Below are 9,478 nucleotides of genomic sequence, written 5' to 3' on the forward strand. Positions count from 1 at the left end.
TCCAGGTCCACTAGGGGCATATATATACTTAACAAAAAGGGTTTTCATCATCCGGGAAGATTGGGATACCAAGGAGAAGACCTAGAAGCACAAAACAATTCCGAAAAAGAAGATCTTGTTTTCTAACTTTTGATTCTTTGAATTAGTTGTAACTTTGGATGCTCATTTTCGTTCTTGTTGAACCTAGATCTCGTTTATTCGTACTTTAATTATTATTCAGTTTATTAAGACCTTGTTTTATACCATACTTTCATTGGAACCCATGGTGACGATGAGTTCAATTATGGGCTAATCGTTGTCATGGGGACTCGGTGTTAATTTTTAGTTTATGTGCTTGTCATCAGTGGTCGTTAAAGTTCACTGACTCGGATTCTTTTATTTTCACGGTTTATTTGTTTGTGTTTCAGGTACTCATTACAATGGGAGATCCAGCAGCACAATCGAGAGCCTTGATGGATTTTTCTCAACCCAAGATCAATGACATTCAATCTAGCATTGTCCGGCCAGCTATAACAGCTAATACCTTTGAGATCAAGCCTGGCATAATTCAATGGGTGCAAAATTCAATTCAGTTTGTGGGTTCTCCAACTGAAGATCCAACTACACACATTAGGGATTTCATAGAGATCTACGACACCTTCAGGTTCAATGGTGTTTCTGAAGATACTGTGAAGCTAAGACTGTTCCCATTCTCTGTGCGGGACAAGGCTAAGAGCTGGTTACACTCTCTACCAGCTGGTTCGATTACTACTTGGGAAGATCTTGCTCATAAGTTTCTTACTAAATTCTTCCCTATGGCGAAGACAGCTACAATCAGGAATGCTCTTACTCAATTTGCTCAGCAATCGGGAGAATCTTTATATGAAGCTTGGGAGCGCTACAAGGAGATGCTTAGGAAGTGTCCTCATCATGGAATGCTTGATTGGATGATCATCAATTGTTTTTACAATGGTTTGGGAGCATAGTCCAGACCCATGCTCGATGCAGCAGAAGGTGGAGCATTATGGGCAAAGAGCTATGAGGAAGCTTATGATCTAATTGAACTGATGGCTGCTAATGAATATCAGTATCCAACCTAGAGATGTCCATATGGCAAGGTAGCAGGAGTTCTTAAAGTGGATACAACTACGGCTATCACTGCTCAACAAAAGGCATTGTCTATGAAGATCGATTTTCTGGCTAACTATGGTGTTAAGCAGATAATTAGAGTTTGTGAGCTATGTGCAGGTCCGTATGTGACGGAGCAATGTGCTATATCTATTGACTCAGCTCAGTTTGTAAGCAATTTTCAGAGATCGCAGCAGCCAGTTCCTGCCACTTATCAGCCTGACAACTGGAATCATCCTAACTTCAGCTAGAACAACAATCAAAATACGATGCAACAGCCATTCCAGCAGTTTGGAAATAAGCTATTCAACCCTCCTGGTTTTCAGCAACAAATTGCACCAAAACAACAACTCCAAATTCAACAACAAAATCATGATGCAGGTCTATCTTCGAATGAAAAATCTGAATTGGAGGAGTTACGACTTATGTGCAAAAACCAGGCTCTTATATGCCAAAGCCAGGCTATTTCTATCAAGACTCTGGAGAACCAAATAGGGCAAATTGCTAATGCCTTATTAAATCGACCACCAGGAACGCTTCCTAGTGATACAGAAGCCAATCCAGGCAAGAGGGAAGTTGAAGAACAGGTGAACGCCATCACCTTAAGGTCTGGAAAGGTTGCAAGCCCCCAAATTCAGCAAGACGAAGAGCCTGAAAAATCTCAAGTTTCAGAAAATGCAGTTATGGCTGAAGAAGAAGTGTAGAATGAAGCAGAGGTGGAACCAAGGAAGACTACTGTAGAACACACTCCTCCTGAGGGTAATACAGGAGAGAAACACATCTATCCTCCACCTCCTTTTCCTAAGAGGATGCAGAAGAAAAAGCTGGATAAGCAGTTTAAGAAGTTTTTGGAGGTGTTCAAGAAACTTCATATCAACATACCTTTCACTGAAGCTCTTGAACAGATGCCTAGCTATATGAGGTTTATGAAAGGTATTCTCTCTCGAAAAGTGAAGCTCGATGACTTAGAGACTGTTGCTCTAACGGAGGAATGTAGTGCTGTGCTGCAACAGAAGTTGCCTCCGAAGCTTAAAGATCCTGGAAGCTTCACTATTCCTTGCACCATCGGAAACTTGTCATTCGACAAGTGTTTATATGATTTAGGAGCTAGCATCAATCTGATGCCCTTACCTATCTTCAAAAAGCTTGGTCTGCCTGATCCGAAACCAACGTACATGTCATTGCAACTAGCTGACCGTTCCATCGCTTATCCATGAGGTATAGTGGAGGATGTCTTGGTCAAGGTGGATAAACTCTTCTTCCTAGCAGACATCGTAATTCTTGATTTCAAGGAAGATAAGAAGATTCCCATCATCTTGGGAAGACCATTCTTGGCTACAGGCTGAACTATGATCGATGTGCAAAAATGAGAGCTTTCGATGAAGGTTCACGATCAAAAGGTCACTTTTAATGTGTTCAAGGAAATAAAGTTACCCACAGCTAAAGAGGAGTGCTTTAAAGTAGAGTGGGTCGACTCTGTAGTAAATTCAGAGCTTGACCAATTGCCAAAGTCAGAGACCTTAGAGAGATCCTTAATGGGGAAATCAGTTATTGATGACAAGGAAGGAGCAGAGCAACTGCAGGTTTTGAATGCACCTTCGTGGAAGAGGAAGTTGGATAAGCCATTCGATTCTCTTGGTTTAGCAGAGCTGAAAATTTTTCAGGAGCGTTTTGAACCATTTATTCAAGAAGCTCCCACACTTGAGCTCAACCCTCTACCAGATCACTTGAGTTATGCATTCTTAGGTGTACCCCCTGAAAAGGGGTTGGGATATATTTTTGATGATGTAGAGAATGGCTGGACGGATCTTCCAGTGCCTATAGAGGGTTCTTCTCATGCACCACAGGTAGTTGATAGGACTGGTGTTGGTGATGAGAAGTACAGGCGAGTGACTAGGCGTATGGAGGCCATACATGTCATCCACCGATATTTTGCTGAAGATTTGACACACGCTTTCAGTACTGTTGTTCGAGACACTGGTGGCGAGGTTGATTGGCCACCTGATCCTCCACCCGATGAGGGTGAATCTCCCGCTAATTAGGTATGCCTGAAATCCTTATTATTACCTTCAATGAGGACATTGAAAATGTTAAGTTTGGGGGTGATAATGTAAGGATTAGTAGTGTGTGTGTCCATATAGATTCATATAGATTCATATTGCATGTTTAGTTGTAGTTCATTCATATTTTTGCATGATTGTTCATTTAGGACATATTTGCTTGTTTTTATGTGATTTTATATAGTTGCATTTGCATGCATATTTAGCATGATCCCTTAAGATGAACTATGATATTTGATAAGTTGATGTTGATTTCAGTGTGGTGATGACGAATAGAGGGATGTTTAAGTCATAATGAATTGATTTGCATACCAGAAACAAATATTTTCACAAAGTCTTATAGGGTTGCTTTTGATCTAGATCATGATCATACTTGTTTATTGTTGAGATTTAATCACTTGGTTATATTTAGAATTTGTGATATTCTCGTAATGACGTAAAAATACTGTTTTTTTATCTGGAGAAAAACTTGGATTTCATTGCTAGTTGTTGTAAGGCTAGGCGTCAAATGGCTAGTAGCTGGCTCATATTTTTATGAGGAGTCTAGGGTTGAAAGAGATGGAGCGAAACACACTCATTCAGAAATTATTAGAAAAAAAAGAAAAAGAGAAAAAAGAGAAAAAAAGTATGTGTTTATGCATAATTGATCAAGAGTGAGCTCTTTAATACTCGAGTTATTAAGTTTTAGGGGACTTTGTGCCTAGTAACCTAAGGCTTTTATAGTCTGGGATCCGCTAACCTAACGCTCGCTACATGGGTATTATTGCATAAGTCTTTTGGGACCTCATTCATTGCATGGTCAAATAAGCATCTTTGTTATGTGTTCAATAATAGTGTGAATTATTGTATAACTCTAGTAGAAAGGAGGTTTCCTGAGTCATAATGCGTTTATTGTCTATTCTGTTTATAAACTTTTGATTGTTTCGATTATAGGTAAGTTATGGTTATTAATCTAGTATCGAGAGTATATTTGTTAAGCATCCACACACGCACGTTTCTGGTTTGTGAGTTGGTTTACGGGATTTATTCGAACTCTGTTTCAAGTTATTGCATTCTTAGAGGCATTGGCTTATTCATTTGGTTATTCTGAGGGGATCGATTGCATCATCATTTAGTTGCATTCATGTAGTTGCATTCATGCATTAGGTTTGTTTTATAGTTTTGAGTCTGTTTATGCTTGAGGACAAACATCGATTCAAGTTTGGGGGTGTGATAAGTGGATTTTATATCCACTTGGAATGCTTTATTACAAGCTTAAATTGGTGTTTTGGATTCAAGTTGTTGGTATTTTGATGTGTTTTTTGTGTTATTGCATTTCAAGTATCAGTTATATGAAGAAAAGAGCTTTTAAAGGAAATATGATAAAATGTGATCAGAATTGGAAGCCAAGGCCATTGTCAAGTTGTAGAGAATCTCAATAGCTTCGCGTGGGCAGTTGAATCGCCTAATTCTGACGAGTAGAACTCAAGTTAAGGCCAAAACAAGATTCATCAGAAATTTTTCCAGACAGGAGTTGAGCGCCCGCCCAGGAGAGCTGAGCAGCCGCCCAAGAGAGCTGAGCGCCCGCCTGGAGAGCTGAGCGGCCGCCCAAGGCATGGCTGGTCACTGATTTCGCTGAAAAAGCCTTTTTTGAGTGGAATTTGACGATTTTAAGGGTCCAGGTCCACTAGGGGCATATATATATTAAAAAAAGGGTTTTCATCATCCGGGAAGATTGAGATACCAAGGAAAAGACCTAGAAGCACAAAAAAACTCTGAAAAAGAAGATCTTATTTTCTAACTTGTGATTTTTTGAATTAGTTGTAACTTTGGATGCTCGTTTTCATTCTTATTGAACCTAGATCTCGTTTATTCGTACTTTAATAATATTGATTTTATTAAGACCTTGTTTTATACCTTGCTTTCATTGGAACCCATGGTGATGATGAGTTCAATTATAGGCTAATCGTTGTCATGGGGTTCTAGCGGATTTACTTTTGGATTTCAATAATAAATTGTTCCGATATCTTGGTATGTGGTGATTGATTGATTCCTAGTTTTGGTTGTACTTATTTGTCTTATGTGCGTAGCTAACATATAAGATAGTGTGTTAATCTTTATTGAAGCGACAGTGAATATAGAGATTTAGAACTTGCCATGCTAGCATAGGTTCATGTATGTGTATGCATGATTCGTAGGTAACTCTAGCCGTTTTACTTTCCCTATGTAATCAAGATGGATAACTTGTGCTTAAACTGTTATGTTGTCAAATTCTATAGAAATATAGGGTCTCAATATAATTGGTGCCTATTCACCTTCTATTTCTTTTGTGGATGTCTGGTAGAATGGTACTCGTGCAACAAAAGTTGGCGTTTATCAGTTTCGTGTTATCTGATTAGTGTCATCACCATCACATGCTAAGGTTAAGAATGAAAAGGCTATTGAATTAAGTATTTAATGAAGTTAGAATCCCATGTATGTCATATATAGTAATTCAACCTTAATTACCATAGTTAATGTTATTTAGTATAATCTCTTAGTTTAATAAAACCCAATTTGTTATTTGTCTTAGCATTGAGCGATAACCATACGTTGTTGCATAGGTGCATAAATTGAACTTGACCTAAACCAGTCTCTATGGGAACGAATCTGATTTATATCTTATACTACTTGTGAACGCGTATACTTGCGTGAATGTTAGCGCGTGTTTTCGCCCTAACATCTGTAAGTGTCATCCCTGGAAGTCTAGCTTCCAATCTCTCATAAAACTCTTTCTTGAGTTCACCAATTTCTTGTTTGAGAGTGGAGACATTGAGAGTTTGTTGATAACCTTGAATTTGATGTAGTTGGAGAGAAGCAAGATGTGCTTGCAGAAGCTTCTTGGTGCTGGCATTTGTGGATGATTGAAGTGCAGACTGTGTTTGACCCGATTAGCTGGATGCGAGTAGATTTGAAGTGATGTTCATCACATTTCTTGGAGAAGCCCCATGATGGCATTCTTGACCTTGAACTAGGGCCAGCTTCTCCCCCTAAGTTCAATAGCTCTTGTCCACTTTCTGCATCCTCACCTTCAAAGAAATCTTCTGAACCACCAGTCTCATAATCAACATCACCAGCTGTAGAGGGCAAAGCTGTGATGGAATCCTTAGCTCTTAGAATTGACTGTGTGGTGTGCACCAAGTTGAGCATCCTTTCTGCATTGTCAATTGCCCTGTTCAGCTAGAAGTTGATATGCTGGAACAGGGTGAGTAAATGTCTCTGTATTAAGGGTAGTAGAATCTATAACAGTTTGAGGTTGCTGAGATAGTCCCTCCCTGTCTACATCCGGGACATTCATTAACTCACTTGCAATGACATCTACCCTTATATCTCCTGTACCTATATTTCTCTCATTATCTCTCTTTTGTTGCATCAAGGTCTCACCTTGGCTCACCACCCTCACACCCTCACATTCACCATCTAAGGTGGGACTCCTCACAGTCTCTTTTTCTAATCCTGAAGAACTGGATTGCATATTTTCACTCTTTTCCTCTCATTTTTCCTGGGAGCAACCCAGACTCTCACTCAAACACTCTCTTCCCTCAATCTTAGGAGTGATTGTACTACCACTAAGTCTTCTGCACTTGAGATAATTGATGAAATTTGAAGCTGTGCAGAGACACTCGACATATAAAGGATATCTGTCGGGTTAGCAGTTTGACTATCCGGCGGATAACTGCTGTTAAGCTTATCCATCGGGATACAATCACTACTCGACGGATGAACAATATCCATCGAGAGAGTAGGAATAAATGAGTTTGGAGTGGAAACTATTGTGGACTCTGTGCAGATTGATGAGAATTTTGGCACAGATATCTCAACAGTTCCTGAAAGAATTGGCAAGTGAGCCAACAAATCATCCAAAAGATGATGCTCACTTGCACTAGATTTTGGCTTCCCCAACAGAGTTAAAGAAAGGGAATCAGGAATTGATTTGTTGATCATATCCACATCCAGAGAGTTTGTGGGAGAATTTGGTGTTTGAGGTGCTTCTGTAACTAAATATTTTGGCTGTGACTCCACATTTATTGGAGCCACATCAACCTGACTTTGAGAAGGTGCAGTGACTGTGTCTTTAGCACCAGTTTGCACAGTGTGTGAACCTTGTGCATCCCCAAGGGTTTTTGGTTTCTTCTTTCTAGTAAAGGTTTGGGGTGAGCTTTTGTCCCTTACCCTTTTGGCCTGTGCTCTTGGCTGAGAGATTTGTTCAATAGTCACATCCTTTTGGGAGGATGCAACTAGCAATGAGCTTATATCCTTATTAAACACTGCAGTTTATTGGGAAACTGCAGTATGTCTAGGCTGGGAAACACTCACCTCTCCAACCTTATCCTTAGAGTTTCTTTGATGTTCACCCTGTCCCTCACCTTTCTTACCCACCTTCACACTCCCCTCTTTTGATTTGGTGGATTTTGCAACTGGCATCTTTTGAGAGGTACCAGAGGGGGCTTTCTTTGACTTGGATTTAGAAATTTTTGATGGTTTGGTAGCTTGGGTAGGCAACTGTTGGGTCATTGACACAGTTGCCAGAGCTACACTATAAGGCAAAGAAATTTGTGAGGCTGGAAGAGTAGGGATAGCGAACTTACCTCACTTACCTGAGGTGCCTCCATAACGGGAAAATAAAAAGAGTGGCACCTCTTTGTGATGGTTTGCCCTGTTTAAATCTACAATAATCCTTCTCTCTTGAACCCAACAATCTAATTTGTTGGTTGGTTCTCAAGCACAATATCCTCAGAGAGGTTGTTAGCAATCATCATTAAGAATCTAGCATAATAAACATTTTTACCCCTCTTATTTAACTCCCCTAACTTAAACCCCAACTCAAACAAAACAAGATCACTAAAGTTAAAGAACTTATCGGTTACAAGCATGTAAAGCATGTTAAGCATAGAGATATTGACAGAATCAAAATTACTGATTTTATCAGAAAAGACCTTGGTAACTACATCACATAGATAACTCCATTCCTTTCTAAGACCAAAGCTCCTAATTTCACTTAATTTAGAAGTAGAGAGTGCATAGTTCATGGAGTTAAGCATGTTAATAATGTCAGCGTCTGTGTGTGGTGAAGTTACAGTATTATCAGGAATCTTGAAACATGATTTAATAATGTCACTATTAATACAGAATTCCCTACCTTTAATAGTGAGTGTGATGGTCTTATCAGTTGAGTTGTACACAACAGTTGACCACATTTATTCAACAACCTCACAGAAGATGGTGGGTGATTCTAGCATGGCATAATTGAGTTTGCAGTTCTTCACAATATCCATCATTTTGTGGTAGTCACCAGACTGTTGAATCCCCTTGTTTACTAGAGCCGTGAAGTTGTTCTTCTCATAGATAAATCCAGTTTGTGACATGATCTTGACGACTAGTACCATTGTTAGAGAGTGGAAATTGCAGAGATAGAGATGATAATTGTTTTTCTGAAAGAGAAAATTTAGAGCAGATGATTTGAGAATGATAAAAGAAAGTAATGAAAATGAATTAAGCTTTTATACTATCTAAAAATACTGTCAAAAATAATAAAGTAAAATAAAGTAACCAATAAGAATTGCCCAAATAGCCGTTATAAAAATAAACTGTAAAAATTCCTTCAATTATCTGTCGTGTTATACTTATAAACCTGTAAGTATACTCGATGGATAATGTTCAGAGAATCAACGGCTAAAAATAAGACAATTCAACGGATGAGGATAAAATCAGTTATCCGTCGAGTCATAAATATTCCAGAAAAGTAATTGATTTTATTAACAAATAGTATATCGACGGATGATCAAACTCGATGGATAGTGATCATCCGTCTAGATGTAAATTTTGACTTAGCCAAAATTTCATCCATGACTGAAAAATCAATTAATTTCTGGCTGCATTAGAACTTGCAAACAATCTATAAAGATTCAAGAGTAATTTAGCATACCTAACTCACTTACCAACCTTGAAAAGGTGGATTCATCCAGTGGATTGGTAAATATATCTGCAAGCTACTTTTCACTTGGAACAAAATGTAGTTCCATAGTACCATTCATTACATGTTCCCTTATGAAGTGGTACTTGATGTCAATGTGCTTTGTTCTTGAATGCTGTTACTGGATTTTCAGTGATGGCAATGCACTTGTTTTATCAAAGAAAATAGGAATCCTTTCAACTTGCAAACCATAGTCTAGCAATTGTTTTTCATCCATAAAATATGTGCATAGCAACTGCCAGCAACAATATATTCAGCTTCAGCTGTAGAAGTAGATACTGAATTTTGCTTTTTACTGAACCAGGACACAAGCTTGTTT

General features: G+C 38.7%; 1 non-coding gene across 1 annotated transcript; it reads right to left on the minus strand.

The window, feature by feature from the left end:
- Positions 1-809: 809 nt before the first annotated feature.
- Positions 810-916, minus strand: LOC141700734 (small nucleolar RNA R71). Its single transcript, XR_012566476.1, has one exon. It is a non-coding gene; the product is annotated as a small nucleolar RNA R71 (small nucleolar RNA).
- Positions 917-9,478: the final 8,562 nt, after the last annotated feature.

This window comes from Apium graveolens, unplaced genomic scaffold, assembly GCF_009905375.1.
Source record: "Apium graveolens cultivar Ventura unplaced genomic scaffold, ASM990537v1 ctg2830, whole genome shotgun sequence".
In the NCBI taxonomy this organism is placed as follows: domain Eukaryota; kingdom Viridiplantae; phylum Streptophyta; class Magnoliopsida; order Apiales; family Apiaceae; genus Apium; species Apium graveolens.